Raw genomic sequence first — 18,179 nt, forward strand, 5'->3', positions numbered from 1 at the left:
GCTTTAAAAAACGATTTACCATTAGGTGCCCTTGTTTTCAAGACGTTTGAAAACCTCCCTTCTCTTAGTGGTTTAATCTGTATTTGAAATTCACTGCTCGACTGAATTACAGATAATTGTATTTGTATGTGTGGGGTACAGAGATGAAGTAGTCCTTCAAAAATCATGTTTAACGCTATTAGTCAATGCAACTTATGTGACTTATTAAGCACATTTTTAGTCCTCAACTTATTTAGGCTTGCCATAACAAAGGGGTTGAATACTTATTGACCCAAGACATTTCAGCTTTTAATTTCTAATTAATTTTAAAAATAATAAAAAGCATAATTCCACTTTGACATTATGGGGTATTGTGTGTAGGCCAGTGACACACAGTCTCAATTTAATTCATTTTAAATATATGCTGTTAACACAACAAAATTTGGAAAAAGTCAAGGGGTGTGAATACTTTCTGAAGGTACTATAAACTTTTTTACAAGGGCTGATCATAGTTCTCCATTGGAGCGCCATTCCTATGGAACTACATTTCCCATACAAGCATTGCTTTGTTATCCTTGGTCAGTTCGCGCTAACATGAGCAGAGAGGAAGAGGCGAAGCGAGAGGGTTAACAACGCCCAATATCTGTCCACGAAAAATAAGACCACGAATTTTATATGAGAGTGTCGAATTTGGTAAACAACAATTCAATTTCTAATTTGTTACGTGAGGCTTATTTGATCGAAAATAAGTTTCGTAGGCTAATGGGTAGTTTGTTGCGAATGTACTGATATAAGTGAATGCACTTTTTTTGGAGTTTATATATACTTTCATTGGCTAGAATGGTCCGAGCTGATCTCGCCTCCTCCCGCCTGCCTTCCATCTTTGAGGACATGTATTTCCATTGTAAAATTGGTCACTCAACTATCTTGTCAATATAATAGATCATATTTGCATGAGCGCAAAAGGGATGATCTCACCTACAGCAGCCCAATGACTATTGTGTTAAAGGGGAATACACAAGCATAAAGCGTCGAACTGCTTCGATGATGGATTTGTTTACGAGGTGAGCTAAAACGATATTAGATAACTAACATGATGACAAGTGGTGTATTTTTTCCCACAGTGGAATATATTCCAGATAAATGATTTGAAATGATTTATGGCGACACGGATGAGACCCGATGACTGAGGATAGGCTGTATGGGTGGGACGAAGGGATAACATGTCAATACAATAGCAAATTAAAGATCTCTGTGAACCGCCGCCGACACATATTGTCAGCAACATTTTGCACAGTAAAGGTGATTTGATCACCTTGGTATGTGAAGAATGTCTTGACGCGGTTGCGTTTGCGAGTTTCGCGTGTCTTTTGTCTCAGTTAGTGTATTTATGAGGGCTATGTGGGGAAAGAACCTGTGTTCTATCCATAGAACTGGTGTGCATGCATTGCAAACCGCCATAGTATTCAAGTTACATTGAGATTCGACCTGCTTTTTGAATACGCTTTGATCTGTAGTAATTTTATGAGTGCAGTATAGCCTAATTAGGTCTACTGTGTAGGCTAATTATGGTATGAATGATGGCAACAATTCGAGATGGATATGTGTGTAGGCTACATCAGTGTTGCTTGACTGCATTCACAACATGTGTATTCCTCTACTGTGGCAACAGTAGGCTTCTTTGCCATTCAATGTAATCTCCCTTGAACCTCAGTTAGAAGCTATGCCACTATGTCTGCCAAGACTCTCAGGGGAGAAAGTGATTACGTTTTACTATCAACAAGCAAACAAGTTTCTCTTTATGGTGTAGTGGTGTTGGTAAACTGTCTACGGTTTGTATTCTATTTCTATTCAATTCTACTCTTCCCTGGGGGTCAGAATAGCAGTGATACCTATTCATGAAGAGGTTTCATGTTGGGGGCATACATCATTTCAGATGTTTTGGTATTTTTTAGATTGGTGGACCACACCTGGAACTCATGGGTGGAGTCTGAGACAGGTGCTTTATACTGGCATCAGTCACCTGGTGCTTTTCTGAATTGTTTTGTTTTGTCTGCTAGGCTACTTCTTCAGTCTGCTACAGGAACTTACTTCTTCATAGGCATTATACTAATACTAGAGGTTTGAGACCTATAGCTAGACTTGGCTGGCTAAAGATGTAAGACATACCCATTCTCAGATTAGTCATTTAATACTATTAGATTCTCCAGCAATCAGACTTATCCAAGTCATTAAACCAGTTAAGCCCCAATGAGTTGTTTTTAATCAATTAGAAAAGGGCATAGAGGACATTACAACTCATGTACATGTACCAGTTTTGCCCCTCTCCTCCTGGCATCAGGTGAGGCATTTAAAAGAATGATAACATCAATGTTTGCTGAACCGTCTGCACGCATCTATCCCTAATTGCTGTGTGTAATGATGCAGAAGATGGGTAATGTCTTGGTTACCTCCCTGCACTGCAATGACTGCCGTGATGTTAGACATGCATAATAGCATGCTGCCTGGAGGCCTCTGATCAAGCCCAAGTCATGCTAATGAGAACATCCCGAGTAGCAAAGTGCTAACCTGTTCTCATTTCTGAAATATGATGGGCTTTTTGAAGGGCTGACGCAAATCCCATGCCTGAGTCAGTCTCACAATCACTTAGATTATTACAGTGCTGTTAATCATCCAGACCAGACCCCCCCCCCTGTGTGGTGTGTGTATTTGTGTGTGTCTGTGTACAGCGCTGGAGTTTCATCCTTTTTAATTAGTAACACCTCTAATATCTAACACGCCGGGCACTGGGCAGATGTTACTTCCCAGCAGCAGACCATTCAGTTCAGATGGGTTGTTGTCTGGCTGCCTGCACTGTGCCCCCAGGCAGACATTCCCCATGGTTCACCAGCCCTGAATCACAGGTTCCTACAGTACTACTGACCTCTCTGCATTCCCCTGTCTGGGAATCCCCCCCCCGCCCTTGTGTGTGTATGTGTGGGAGGAGAAGTCTTCAATTAAAACCAGTGAGGTCATGCTGATACAGTACCGTACAGTATGTACTGTAGGAGCTATCTCAACGTAAGGGAATGTCAGAGCTGTGCCAAGACTTGATACCGGGACTTATTTCCACTCGAGGAACCGATACCAAGCGAGGAGGACCCCTGAGAGGGATGTTAGTATTCCTCTGTGATGTTCACACCGCCCTCAAATTCATCTAAAGCTCTGCTCACAGCAACTCCAGTCCCAGACTTAGTCATGCACGATGACACCATGATGTATTGGTAAAGAGTAATTTTTCCCGCTTTATTTGAAGTAGATCTTATAAAGGCTTCATAAAGCATTCATATATACTTCATAAGCACTGCATACATGGATCACAAATAATAATCTGTAACTGTATTTCATTCTCTATAAAAGATGAATAAATGTGAAGCAATAAACTGATGGTTATGTCACACAGTTATGCCACATTATGAATCTTTATAGAACATGATATACGCTTATAGATGATTTGTGAAGCATCTATGTATGGCTTTATGAAGCCTTCATAAGATGCACTTCAAATAAAGCGGGACTGAGTAATGGAGTAATTAATATAATTGAAAACATATGAATATAATATCAGTAATAAATGAGAATGAATGACTGACATCTGCTCTACCACGGTGACATCTAAAGATGTAGCCGTAGAGGGGGTGTACAGAAGGGGTAGACGGTTGTAGAGAAAGGAGGTAGGGCATTCTACTCTAACTAGGCTAGTTGTTCATAAAACGTTCCAGTCTTGATCTAACTCTATGGCAATTGGGAAAGCCTTGCAAAAGAGAAACATTGTAGCTCTTCCACTAAATGTGTAGAGGAGCTACCTATACCATTTGGCACAGTTCTGGTTGGCTCTACTTTTTCTCATAATGAAGTTATGATGTACTGTTGTTAGAATAGTTTTGTTGCTATGTCAAGATATTGATGAGGATAGATGAGCTATCTCACTCAGTGAAACCAAGCCAGTTGTTTTTCCTTCAGTGCTCGCTCAGCTTCTGCCTTTGCCTGTGAACTGCTGTGGAGAATGATTTACCAGAGTACTGTATGCTCTCTGCTGGACTTTAGTGTGTGTGTTTCACTCTCTGATTGTGTGTCTGTTCAAGACTTGCATATTTGCATGTGGTGGAGACAGACATTGCGTAATACCATAAGGTTGGTAGCAACACACCCCTTCCACCACCCACAGTAAAATCAGGCAGATAGGAGGAGCAACAGCGTGGTTGCATCAGCCACCATTTAGTTTCTTTGTAGGACTAATATGAAATGGATGGGATTATCCCAGAGGCCACTATAGCCTGCATTGCCCCACCCATTGAGCCCAGCCCTGTCGGTCCGGTGAGGCTCAACAATGGCCCAGTGTAGCTGTTTGAACTTCCCATTCTCTGTCTTTGTGCTTCAGTGGGGCTGGACAATGGTGTGATCTGGTGTTATTCATTCTCAGGCAGAGGCGCAGCCTATCAGTCAGCTCCCCCCAACTTAAACCCTCCAGACCAGAGGACTGCCTCAGTGAACCCAGCTCTCTCCCCTCTCTGCTCCCCTAACCCCCCAGACGAGGTTGTCAGCACCCACACTGCATACACAAACATACACCCCAGAGATAGAGGCACTACCGACTGTTTTGTAGGACTTTACACCCAACAGTGTAGCTGGGAAGTGTCCCTATTGCATAAAAGGTGCTTCATCGCTCTCTTTCTTCACTGTCTTATGCTCTGTGTCTTTGAGTAGGCGTGAGGAGCAGGCAGATTGGAAATGTTTTGAATAATCTTCCATTGTTGGCAAGTGTGTTACAGTGCTATGTTTTGAATCATTAAACTCTCCTATTTGTTAATAGGGCAGAGAAAGTGTGAACAGGCATTCCGCTTAGAGGGACACACTACATCACCATACTCAGAAACAATGTCAGTCTCACATACAAACTAAGCCGGTTCCTACTCTGATCCCGAACTATGAAGTAACTAAACAGAACAGGCTTAGTTCAGGGGCAATTCCATTGTAACGGAATTACGCTGAGACTGTATGCCAAACAAAAACCATTCAAAGTTTAACAAACAACTCTATGCACAATGACTCATTTGAACAATTTACACAGTTTATACTGGAAAACTGTGCAGATGCAAAGTTTGGTAACAGAATTACGGTGAAATCTCCCTCAGTTTTGTTCTGTTACCAGACTTTGTATCTGCACAATTCTACTTGTAAATGTGCTTTTGTAACATTTTCTGTGGAAATCGTTAAAAGTAATCCTTCATATGCATAGAGTTGTGTGGTTTAAACTTTTAAATCAATAGTTTTTGTTTGGTATACATTTTAAAGTAAAAAATCTGAGTCTCGTAAATCTGTCACCATGGAATTGCCCTTGGGGCAAGAGTGAAACTATCAGACTGTGAGCCAGAATGGTTTCCCACAAGGCTAGGCCTAAATAGATGAATGTCTGATTGTGACATGCTAACATAGAGCCCAGGTGGCATTCCACTGTGAATCATATTGAAAAACCTTAGTATTTTGTCACCAACATTCCAAGCAGACGTCTCACAGACACTGTTGTTCCAAATGTCTGGGAGTGTTACAAAAGTTGAAGCAATGTGACTTGCCATGTTGCAATGATGCTTGATCGGTATGAATGATTGCTACAGTGTTGCTACAGACATGCAAAGAATACCCCACATTTGCTTTGATGTTTCTAGTTATCTGTAGCTGTCTGTCTATCAGTCCTGCTGCTCCTCGCTCCATGGTTGCTGTTTTCACTGACAACAACTGCAGTATTTGCTTGCCTGTCAATGTCATTGTGAGGGGGGCAGTTGCTCACAGTGTGTGAGTTATTGTACTCTAAATATTGATGGGGTTTCCAAATCAAGCAAACCAATGGGATTTGTTTTGTAATGTTCATAATAAGAATTGATTTCCCATAGCACATCACTTTTGATCAAAGTTTTAGTCTTTTGTTAACCATCTGAACTTAGGCCTATATGGGCTGCAGGTGATTTATGTTGGATAGGACTCCTGATCTTGTGTAAGTTCCCCCAAATTGACGATAGGCCTCTATCATTCAATATGGACATGCTGTGCTTCCTATACCTGTGTCTCGTCCTCACTGTTCTCTTCATAAGATAATTTATAGGAAATGTTTTCTGTCATATTGGTACTTTCTGTATAACTCCTTTGGTCAGAGGTAAAGCAGATGGGTGGGCTGACCTACTATAAAGCACACGTCCTCCTCAAAGAATATAATATTCTGCTGACTGAGGTCTGAGACATCCAGGTCTGGGTATCTTTCCAACATAAAACTTGATGTGGTTATAAATGTTCATATCCTGGATCGGTGAGGAGGATGTCAGGTAGCTCTGATCCTTTCAACAGATGAGAGGAGAATTGATGGCTACTGTCTGGTCTCTGACTCAATCCGAAGAACTGTCTTATGTTGGTCATGCGTATCAAAATGTTCCAAACGAACTCTGACCTCTTAGAATTTTATTTTTAACTACCTCAAGTAGGAAGGAAGCTCTGTCTGATCTGTCCGAAGTGAACCAGGATTCTGAGTTTGTTGTTGGTGCTACCATACATCATCTGTTTGCACTTTGTATCCTTAATGAGTCAATGACACTGATTTCACCCTCAGTCTATACCTTGAGTAACTTACAGTAAGCAGATACGGGATCCTCTGAACAATAACAACACGTTTCAAGTTTTAATGCACAAGTACTTTGAAATGCCTTTCTTTCAAACTCAAAACCCAACAGTGCAATATTCATTAACAGTGTAATACTATAATTTTTTCCCCAAAAATATGAAGAACACAATAAGTAAGTTAGCATACTATAAACAGGGTTAGTTCCAATACCATATTTACAATGTGCAGGGATACTGGAGTGATGGAGGTAGATATGTACAGGAGTAAGGTGACTAGGCATCAAGATATAAGATAAACAGAGTAGCAGCAGCTTGTATGTGAGTGGGTGTCTATGTGTTGCCGAGTCAGTATAAATGTATGTGCATGTTATGTGTGAGTGGGCAGATGATGGAGTGAGTGTGTGAGTGTGTAGGGCTCTGGGAGTGTGTAGGGCTCTGTGAGTGTGCATAGAGACAAAAATAAAAATGTCAATGAGGATACAAGGTTAACTCAGATAGTCTGTGTAGCTATTGTTAGCTATTTATCAGCCTTATGGCTTGGGGATTGAAGCTATTCAAGAGCCTGTTGGCTTCAGACTTGATGCACTGGTACCGCTTGCCGTGCAGAAGCAGGAAGAATAGTCTATGGCTTGGGTGGTTGGAGTCTTTTTTCCCCGGGCCTTCTTACCACACCACCTGATATAGATGCCCTGGATGGCAGGGAGCTCGGCCCCAGTGATGTACTGGGTTGTCTGCACCACCCTCTGTAGTGCCATGCGATCGAGGGCGCTGCAGTTGCCATACCAGGCAGTGATGCCACCAGTCAAAATCCTCTCAATGGTACAGCTGTAGAACTTTTTGAAGATTTGGGGGCCCATGCCAAATCTTTTCAACCTCCTGAGGGGGAAGAGGCGCTGTTGCTCCTTCTTCACGATTATGCACGTGTGTTTGGACCATTTTAAGTCTTTAGTTATTTGCACACCAAGGAACTTGAAGCTCTCAACCTGCTCCACTGTGGCCCCGTCGATGTGGCGTACTAGCCCCCAGGTTCCTGTAGTCCACGATCAGCTCCGTGGTCTTGCTGACGTTGAGGGAGAGGTTGTTGCTCCGGCACCACACTGCCAGCTCCCTGTCGGCTGACTCATCATCTCCGGTGATCAGGCCTTCCACCGCTGTGTTGTCAGCAAACTTGATAATGGTGTTGGAGTCATGCGTGGCCACGCAGTCGTGGGTGAATAGGGAGTACAGGAGGGGACTAAGCACATATCCCTGTGGGGCCCCAGTGTTGAGGGTTAGCGTGGCGGAGGTGATGTTGCCTACCCTCGCCACCTGGGGTCAGCCCGTCAGGAAGTCCAGGATCCAGTTACAGAGGTAGGTGTTCAGACCCAGAGTCCTAAGCTTGGTGACGAGCTTGGAGGGGACAATGGTATTGAACGCTGAGCTGTAGTCAATGAACAGTATTCCCATATAGGTATTCCTCTTATCTAGGTGGGCGAGGACCGTGTGGAGAGCAATTGAGATTGCGTAATCTATGGATCTGTTGGGGCGGTATACAATTTGGAGTGGGTAAAGGGTGTCTGGGATGATAGAGTTGATGTGTGCCATAATCAGCCTCTCAATGCACTTCATGATTACAGATGTGAGTGCTACAGGGTGGTAGTCATTGTGGCATGAAAACTTAGAGTTCTTGGGAACAGGAATGATGGTGGTCATCTTAAAACATGTGGGGATTACAGACTGGGACAAGGAGAGGTTGAAAATGACTGTGAATACGCCTGCCAGCTGTTTTGCGCATGCTGAGAACACGCCCTGGAATACAGTCGGGCAACATGGGGAGGTACAGAGGGATCAAACCAGACTGCCTCTTGCTGACTATCTCCAATCAGCTGAGGGATTGTGTGATTGGATGATATATACATTCTTTTGAATGTTGTTAGTATCCTGCGTACAAATAGGGTCTGTGTCCCAATTCTTTATCCTTCTTGTGCACTTGCCCACTTCCCATTAAAAGGAAATGACTGATGTGAAGAAATATGATGGAAACTCTCTATAGCGTACATACTGCTACATACTGTAGATATGTTCAGAGGCGTGCACAAGTGTACACTTCCCAGAGAATTGGGATGCAGGCAGGGTAAATATGTTTCTCACAGTGAACAGTGTTATGGCTATCTAAGATAAGTGTCTGACAGCTCACTTCACTGTGCTAATGAGGCAGCAGCTAAGTGACTAAAGTGCCCTGCTCATGACAGAGACAGGACACAGCTTGTTCCACAGCACGACTGGGACCCGAACAAAGCAGTGCCATGTGTTTCAGTCAACTGTAATTCTCACAGTGGGATGGTCATCATGTTTGGATGTTTCATGAAACTTTTGATGATTAGTGTTTACATCCTGGTGAAGTTCTAACTATGTCCTGTAACTAACCAAGCCCTATTCATCACAGCAGACGTCTGTCATAATGTTGGATTCAGCTGGAAATGTGTATGTGTGATTGAGACATTGTGTTATTGATTGTGTCAGATTATGAGCCATTGTGAGATTTGTCTCCAGGGCTTGCTGATATCCCAGGTCGGGTTACTGAGGTCTGTGTGTCACTCCTTCGATGGATCACTTTATCCTGTTGAGGCACGCCAAGAGGGAAAAACAAGACTTTCCCTTCACGGAACTGTTTACTGAAACACAGCTTAGGAGATTCTAAATGTCTGTGAACATAGCATGCATAAAACATGCACAGGCTGTTTTATTTCCCAGGCTTTTCAACCACTGTCATAAAAAATGGCTTGAATAACCCATATATCCCATTAAAAGGCAGTATATCTGTAATCAGAGGAGTGTTTTTGCAGCCACGTGATATGATGTGTGTGCGTGTGTGTGTGTGCATGTGCATGCGTGTGTGTTCGTCCATCTGTGGCATTCCTCTACAGTCTTCACAGACAGTTAGTCAGTCCCAGAGAGGGAATGCATCATGACCGGTTTGTTTCATTACAACAGTGATGGTGGCCATGTTATTTACTAGGAGCCTGGCAGGCTTCAGGCTGTGTGAATGAGACTGAGGGAGAGCTGTCCTCAGCTGTCTGGCCCCACAGGGGAATGTCAGTCTGTCTGACCACTGACCAGTTAGTATCAGCTAGCCACTGAGCCTCTGCAGACTGGGCAGACATCCTTAGACTGACTGCTGGCAAACACTGGTTCTCTCTCTGAGGGCAGCCAGGCCCTGCTCTGTGTGTTTCTGTGACATGGACAAAGTCCTCTTTCTAGAGGGGAGGAGGATTGCTGAGTCCATTGAATAGCTTGTAACGGGCTCCATTAGATTGGCTCCTGTGTTTTTGATACCATGGGATACTTTTCAATGACTAGTGTCCACATACTAGTCGACTCTAGACCACCAGTTGTCGGAGCATTGTGTCACAGGATCTCTGTGTGTCATTCAGTCACAGCATGTGACATTATAGATAAGTTGCTCTCTGCTTGTTATTTGTCATCGATACACTGTATGTGTCGTGAAAGATGCTGTATTTTCCAACAGCCTAGTGAATGAGACTTTGTACATCAGAGGGCTTTGCACTGAAAGAAAGAGGGCTGAAGCATGTGCCGAGTTAATAAAAAATAAAAAATCAGAGCAAGCCTTTATCCATTCGCTCATTAAAGAGGATTCTGGCAGCAGGGGAAACCCCCTTTTATTCCTCTACTTAGCAACTATCTGAGAAAACCAACATGAGAGCGAATGCTGCTGGGTATTATTTGGGCAAAGGTCAGTCATCCACAGGAACACTAGCATGCTGTTTACTGACTGCAGTGGACAGAGGATGCAGCTCAAATGGCGCCCTATTCCCTATTTAGTGCACTACTTTTGACCAGGGCCCATAGGGCTCTCGTCAAAAGTAGTGGACTATACAAGGTGCCATTTGGGATCAATAAAGTTACTTGCTGTAACCTTTTAAGCTCAACATTGCGTTACTGCTAGGTTTTTTACAGCTCCAACGTTAGGCAACTGTTGCAGATGTATTCCTCAGGGAAGTTTGTGTGTTTTGCAGATCTAAAATGCTTGAAATGATACCCCCACCTTACATTGGGTGTAGTATTGCAGTGTGTATAGTAGAGTATTGGTATAGTAGAGTATTGTGTTCCTTTTTTTATTGATATGAGTCAAATGGGTGGGGAAAACATCTAGAATGATCCCAAAGGTGATTATCCACTTAAATCACAATCGTAAGTCAAAACACTGGGAAAGGGAACTGAATGCATTCAACTGAAATGTGTCTTCCGCGTTTAACCTAACCCCTCTGAATCAGAGAGGTGCAGGGGGCTGCCTTAATCAACTTAGATGTTTCCGCCTTGCTGGCTCGGGGATTCAAGCCAGCGACCTTTCCGGTTACTGGCCCAACACTCTTAATTCTTATGGCTGCAGGGGCAGTATTGAGTAGCTTGGATGAAAGGTGCCCAGAGTAAACTGCCTGCTCCTCAGTCCCAGTTGCTAATATATGCATATTATTATTACTATAGAAAACACTCTGAAGTTTCTAAAACTGTTTGAATGATGTCTGTGAGTATAACAGAACTCATATGGCAGGCAAACACCTGAGAAGAAATCCAAACAGGAAGTGGGAAATCTGAGGTTGGTCGATTTTCAACTCATCACCTATCGAATACACAGTGGGATATGGAATATGGATCAGTTTGCGCTTCCTACGGCTTCCACTAGATGTCAACAGTCTGTAGAACCTTGTCTGATGCTTCTACTGTGATGTGGCGCCGATGGAGACAGGAATTAGTCAGGTCTACCATGAGCTGACCATGCTCTGACCATGCACGTTCACATGAGAGGGAGCTCTGTTCCATCGCACATCTGAAGTCAATGGAATTCTCCGGTTGGAACGTTATTGTCACGTTCCTGACCTGTTTTCTGTTAGTTTTTGTATGTGTTAGTTGGTCAGGACGTAAGTTTGGGTGGGCAGTCTATGTTTTCTGTTTCTATGTTGGTTTTGGGTACCTGATATGGTTCTCAATTAGAGGCAGGTGGTTTTCATCTCCTCTGATTGAGAATCATATTAAGGTAGGTGTTTTCACTTTGTTTGTCGTGGGTGGTTGTCTCCTGTGTCTGTGTTTGTTTGCACCATACGGGACTGTTTCGTTCGTTCGTCGTTTTGTGTAGTCATTTTCCTGTTCGTGAGTTCATCGTGTTATGTAAGTTCTTATGTTCAGGTTCGTCTACTCCGTTTGTTGTTTTGTTTAGTTTCAAGTGAAGTTCGTGTTTTCGTCTTTACTTAAAATAAATCATGTCATATCAAGACGCTGCATTTTGGTTTAATCCCTGCTCCTCCTCTTCATCAGAAGAGGAGGAGGAACGCCGTTACAGAACCACCCACCATACCAGAACCAAGCAGCGTGAGTTTGAACAGCGGACAAGTAATCAGGACTCGTGGACTTGGGAGGAAGTATTAGAGGGAAAAGGACACTGGGCTCACATTGGTGAATATCGCCGCGCTCGTGAGGAGATGGAGGCAGCGCGAGCTCAAGAGCGGTGGAGAACAGAGGCAACCGGAGAGAGGAACCGCAGATATGAAGGTACGCGGCTAGCAAGGAAGCCCGAGAAGAAACCCCAAAAGTTTCTTGAGGGGGGGGGCTAAGAGGTAGTGGGCCAAGGGCAGGTAGGAGACCTGCGCCCACTTCCCATGCTTACCGTGGAGAGCGGGAGTACGGGCAGACACCGTGTTACGCAGTAGAGCGCACGGTGTCTCCTGTACGTGTGCATAGGCCGGTGCGGGTTATTCCACCTCTCCGCACTGGTAGGGCTAGATTGAGCATTGAGCCAAGTGCCATGAAGCCGGCTCTACATATCTGGCCACCAGTGCGTCTCCTCGGGCCGGCTTACATGGCACCAGCCTTACGCATGGTGTCCCCGGTTCGCCTACATAGCCCGGTGCGGGTTATTCCACCTCCCCGCACTGGTCGGGCGACGGGGAGTATTCAACCAGGTAAGGTTGGGCAGGCTCAATGCTCAAGGGAGCCAGTACGCCTGCACGGTCCGGTATTTCCGGCGCCACCTTCCCGCACCAGCCTAGGACCACCAGTGCCTACACCACGCACCAGGCTTCCAGTGCGTTTCCAGAGCCCTGTACGCCCTGTCCCTGCTTCCCGCACTAGCTTTGAAGTGCGTGTATCCAGTTCGGTGCCTCCAGTTCCGGCACCACGCACTAAGCCACCTGTGCGTCTCCAGAGCCCTGTACACACTGTTCCTTCTCCCCGTACTCGCCCTGATGTGCGTGCCCTCAGCCCGGTGCCACCAGTGCCGGTACCACGCACCAGGCCCATAGTACGTTTTGAGAATCCAGTGTGCCCTGTCCCTGCTCCCCGCACTAGCCTGAAGTTGCGTGTCCTTAGCCCGGTGCCTCCAGTTCCGGCACCACGCACCAGGTCTACAGTGCGCCTCATCCGGCCTGAGCCATCCGTCTCCCCAGCGCCATCTGAGCCATCCGTCTCCCCAGCGCCATCTGAGCCATCCGTCTCCCCAGCGCCATCTGAGCCATCCGTCTGCCCAGTGCCATCTGAGCCATCCGTCTGCCCCGAGCCATTAGAGCCGCCCGTCTGTCCCGAGCCGTCAGAGCCGTTCGTCAGTCAGGAGCCGCTAGAGCCATTCGTCAGTCAGGATCTGCCAGAGCCGACAACCAGACAGGATCTGCCAGAGCCGCCAACCAGACAGGATCTGCCAGAGCCGCCAACCAGACAGGATCTGCCAGAGCCGCCAACCAGACAGGATCTGCCAGAGCCGCCAACCAGACAGGATCTGCCAGAGCCGCCAACCAGACAGGATCTGCCAGAGCCGCCAACCAGACAGGATCTGCCAGAGCCGCCAGTGAGCCATGAGCAGCCAGAGCCGCCAGCGAGCCATGAGTGTCCAGAGCCGTCAGCGAGCCATGAGCAGCTAGAGCCGTCAGCGAGCCATGAGCGTCCAGAGCCGTTAGCGAGCCATGAGTGTCCAGAGCCGTCAGCCAGCCCTGAGCGTCCTGAGCCGTCAGCCAGCCATGAGCGTCCAGAGCCGTCAGCTAGCCATGAGCGTCCAGAGCCGTCAGCTAGCCATGAGCTGCCCCTCAGCCCAGAGCTGCTAGTAATCCAGAACTGCCCCTCAGTCCAGAGCTGTCTCTCTGTGCGGAGCTGCCCTTCAGTCCGGAGTTGCCCCTCTATCCTGAGCTACCTCTCTATCCTGACCTACCTCTTTGTTTCGAGCTATCTCTCTATCCCGGTGCTGTCCCTTGTCCCGGTGCTGCCCCTTGTCTCGATGTTACCCCAAAAATTAAGTTGGTGGAATAGGAGGGTGGTCAGTCGTAGGGGGAAACGTAAGCTGGGATTGACTATGGTGGGGTGGGGACCTCGCCCAGAGCCTGAGCCACCACCGTGGTCAGATGCCCACCCAGACCCTCCCCTAAACTTTGTGCTGGTGCGCCCGGAGTTCGCACCTTAAGGGGGGGGTTATGTCACGTTCCTGACCTGTTTTCTGTTAGTTTTTGTATGTGTTAGTTGGTCAGGACGTGAGTTTGGGTGGGCAGTCTATGTTTTCTGTTTCTATGTTGGTTTTGGGTACCTGATATGGTTCTCAGTTAGAGGCAGGTGGTTTTCATCTCCTCTGATTGAGAATCATATTAAGGTAGGTGTTTTCACTTTGTTTGTCGTGGGTGGTTGTCTCCTGTGTCTGTGTTTGTTTGCACCATACGGGACTGTTTCGTTCGTTCGTCGTTTTGTGTAGTCATTTTCCTGTTCCTGAGTTCATCGTGTTATGTAAGTTCTTATGTTCAGGTTCGTCTACTCCGTTTGTTGTTTTGTTTAGTTTCAAGTGAAGTTCGTGTTTTCGTCTTTACTTAAAATAAATCATGTCATATCAAGACGCTGCATTTTGGTTTAATCCCTGCTCCTCCTCTTCATCAGAAGAGGAGGAGGAACGCCGTTACAGTTATTGCCGATTTATGTTAAAAACATCCTAAAGATTGATTCAATACATCGTTTGACATGTTTCTACTGACTCTTACTTAACTTTTTGACATTTCGTCTGCTTTTAGTGAACGCGCTTCCTGACTTTGGATTTGTTTACCAAACACGCTAACAAAAATAGCTATTTGGACATAAATTATGGACATTACCGAACAAAACAAACATTTCTTGTGGGAGTCCTGGGAGTGCATTCCGACGAAGATCAGCAAAGGTAAGTCAAGATTTATAATGCTATTTATGAGTTTTGTTGACTGCACAATTTGGCGGGTAACTGTATGGCTTCCTTTTGTGGCTGAATGCTGTTCTCAGATTATTGAATATTGTGCTTTTGCCGTAAAGCTTTTTGAAATCTGACACAGCAGTTGCATTAAGAACAAGTTTATCTTTAATATAAAACATGTATCTTTCATCAAAGTTTATGATGAGTATTTATGTTATTTGATGTGACTCTCTGCAATTTCTCCGGATATTTTGGAGGCATTTCTGAACATGGCGCCAATGTAACCTGAGGTTTTTGGATATAAATATGAACTTTATCGAACAAAACATATATCTATTGTGTAATATGAAGTCCTATGAGTGTCATCTGATGAAGATCATCAAAGGTTAGTGATTCATTTTATCTCTATTTCTGCTTTTTGTGACCCCTGTCTTTGGCTGGAAAAATGGCTGTGTTTTTCTGTGATTTTGCGGTGACCTAACATAATCGTTTGTGGTGCTTTCGCTGTAAAGCCTTTTTGAAATCGGACACTGTGGTGGGATTGACAAGAAGTGCATCTTTAAAATGGTGTGAAATACTTGTATGCTTGAGGAATTTTAATTATGAGGTTTCTGTTTGAATTTGGCGCCCTGCACATTCACTGGCTGTTGTCATATCGATCCCGTTAACGGGATTGCAGCCATAAGAAGTTTTAACTGCTAGGTTACCTGCTGTACTGGTGGTGGTTGGTGGGAAATTGAGTCTTAAAGCAGATTGAAAGGATTGCCTCAGAGGCAGATACAGTATGTGTGTGTGTGTGTGTCTATCGTGTGTGTCTCTGGTCTGTCTGTCTGTCTCTCTGTCTGTCTGTCGTGTGTGTGTGTCAAACAGTAAGGGGAAGGGAGTGTAATGTGATCTGTTCTTGGTTAGGAAAGCCCTCATCACTCTTAATAGCTTAGTATTCTGAGAAAATGATAGGACATGAACTCTGTCTGTCTGGTGGATGGAAGGCAGGACGACAGATCCAGCCATTGTAGCGCAATGTAAGTTACGTTGGCCTAGTCTGTGAAGTGATTGATTGTTAGTGATAGATAATATGTTAGGGTGTGTGATGAGTCGATCTTCTACAATAGAGCTCCTGCTAGTGTAACCCAATATGGATACAGATGGTCCATGTCACTAAGAGTATTGATCTTTCAATAGAGCAGGAAACACTCCCACCTACACCTACACACACACCTACACACACACACTCACACACTCACTCACTCACTCACTCACTCACTCACTCACTCACTCACTCACTCACTCACTCACTTCTCTAAGTGGAACAGAAAGAAAGCTGAGAGCAGTGGGAGGAGCCCAGCTCTGACTCCCTCCAATTGAAACACGCTGGGCACTGGGGGGTGTGGCATGGCATAGGGATGAGGGCTGGCTGACTGCAGCAGCAGCAGAAGCCAACATCAGTGGGTTTGTGTGTCTCTGTCCATAGGCTCAGAGCAGTGTGGACTGACGGCCTGTGTGCTGTCTCAGTGTAGTCACTTTTAGAGATCGTTTAAGTGGGGAGACTTTACTGGATTACAATGAGTTAGACTTGGATAGATTGATAGGTCCAAGTGTTTCTGTAGAATAGAGAAACTGTTCTGTGTGATACATAGTTTGCGACTGACTGTGAGGCTGTGTATTTATCTGCAGACAGAGGAGTTGGCTCGACTACAGCTACAGTTCAGTGACCACGCTTCACTGACTCAACCCGTGGATGTCACAATGCTATGTCCATGCTGAGGAGGTCTTTCTGTTCCGGGCTGTTCTGCTGGATGAGGCTGGAGCTGGATGTGTTTCTCTCCTTTCCTGGACTGTGATTGTGGTGATCTCACTGCTGGAGACATAGGAAGCTCTGTCTTCAGCTCTTCTCACATTCTCGGTCATCTGGTCTCTAGTAGCGCTGGCTGCCTGCCTGTAGAGAGCAGAACAGAGAGCAGAGCAGGACTCACTCTGTTCTGTGGAGCTTGTTTCGCTGCCTGGACTGGACTTTATAACGAGGATGTTTACCCATATAAGAGGATCTATTGCTGTTGTGTAAAAAGGTAAGATTGTTTAAAAATGTTTTAATGAAAGCATTACAAGACTTCTGGCTGTATGTTATTCAACAGGGGAACAACAACACTAGCACAGTAATGGATCTTAGTGGAAATCTGTGGATGTTTCTGTTTCACTATGGACAACTAACTGTAAGGGAAGCATAAGTAGTGTGCTACTGGCACAGTGGAATTCTACTCCCTTTTACTCCCTCTGTATTTAGGCAGCTATGTGCTCAGAATGTGTCTGTCATAATTCAGGGGAAACAACACTCTGTCTCTGTGTGGTGTGAGCTGGGAATGCAGGGAGCCCTGAACAAAACAACTGCAATGAGACTCGTATGCATTTCTTCCTAGGGTATGCCAACAAACACACACACAGACAGCACGTCAGATTGTTTATCATAAGTACACCGCTGCACCGTTTGAGTGTTACTGTTTTTTGGATCTCCGGGTGTTACTGTGGGCTTTAGCATTGTTCTGTTTGTGACTGGAACTATGGTCTGCCATTCACCATGACTCTGTGTGTTTGAGTTGGAGGTGGAGTTTTTCTAACAGTACTAGAGCTAGGCTGTGAGAAAGGTCAATGGGGCCAAGAACTTTGGCCTTGTGTTAATACCCCTGACTGTTCTGAGTTAGTAGTTTCCCTATCGCTATTTTTCTATAAAGAGTGAGGGCACGGGGCAGTTGGTTTTTGGCCGTGTCCTGATTTGAATATACTGTCACCTCCTTATCTGCTCAATGTTGCATCCGTTTCCAAGGGGATGGATGGCTGAATGGATGTTGTTAGATGCTTAGCCCCTGTATGAAGCAGCTCGCTCACTACTGTTTACCCCCAACACACACACACACACACACTGCCCAGAGATTCCCACAGCTGGGGGACCCATGCAGACCGAAGCTTAGCCTATAAAAACTCATTACTCACACTGGTCCTTGTTCAATCCCAGCGACTCATCCCGCTGGATTAGCACATGTAATGCAGGCAGGGCTCTGAATCAGAAACAGCCCTGGCAACAAGGGAGGAGAGCAGTGGGTATCCAGGGTCCTGTGGAAAAGGATGAGTTTAGAAAATTGGGAGTTAGCTCAGATATGGCTGAATGAGAGGAAGGGATCAAGTCTGGGATGGGGAAGAGTGTGTATATGTGTGGTTGTCATCAGAGGCATCTAAACCAGCCGTTGTGTGTGTCTGTGTGTGTCTGTGTCTGTGTCTGTGTCTGTGTGTGTGTGTGTGTGTGTGTGTGTGTGTGTGTGTGTGTGTAACTGCATTCCTGCAGGGACTGTCTGCCTCTGGTTATTTCATGAGTGGG

At 45.3% G+C, this 18,179-nt stretch overlaps 1 protein-coding gene across 3 annotated transcripts in view; it reads left to right on the forward strand.

Moving 5' to 3' along the window:
• The first annotated feature begins 918 nt into the window (after positions 1–918).
• Positions 919–18,179, forward strand: part of LOC139563738 (disheveled-associated activator of morphogenesis 1-like) — an 84,364-nt gene continuing 67,103 nt past the window's right edge. The window contains exons 1-2 of one of the 3 annotated variants that reach the window (XM_071382641.1): positions 921–1,043; positions 16,487–16,878. The gene's annotated coding sequence lies outside the window, so the exon portion shown is untranslated. Of the gene's footprint in view, positions 1,044–16,249; positions 16,879–18,179 lie in introns of those variants that run through there. The other 2 variants (XM_071382642.1, XM_071382645.1) reach the window with 2 other exon arrangements.

The sequence above is a fragment of the Salvelinus alpinus genome, chromosome 34 (assembly GCF_045679555.1).
Source record: "Salvelinus alpinus chromosome 34, SLU_Salpinus.1, whole genome shotgun sequence".
NCBI lineage: Eukaryota > Metazoa > Chordata > Actinopteri > Salmoniformes > Salmonidae > Salvelinus > Salvelinus alpinus.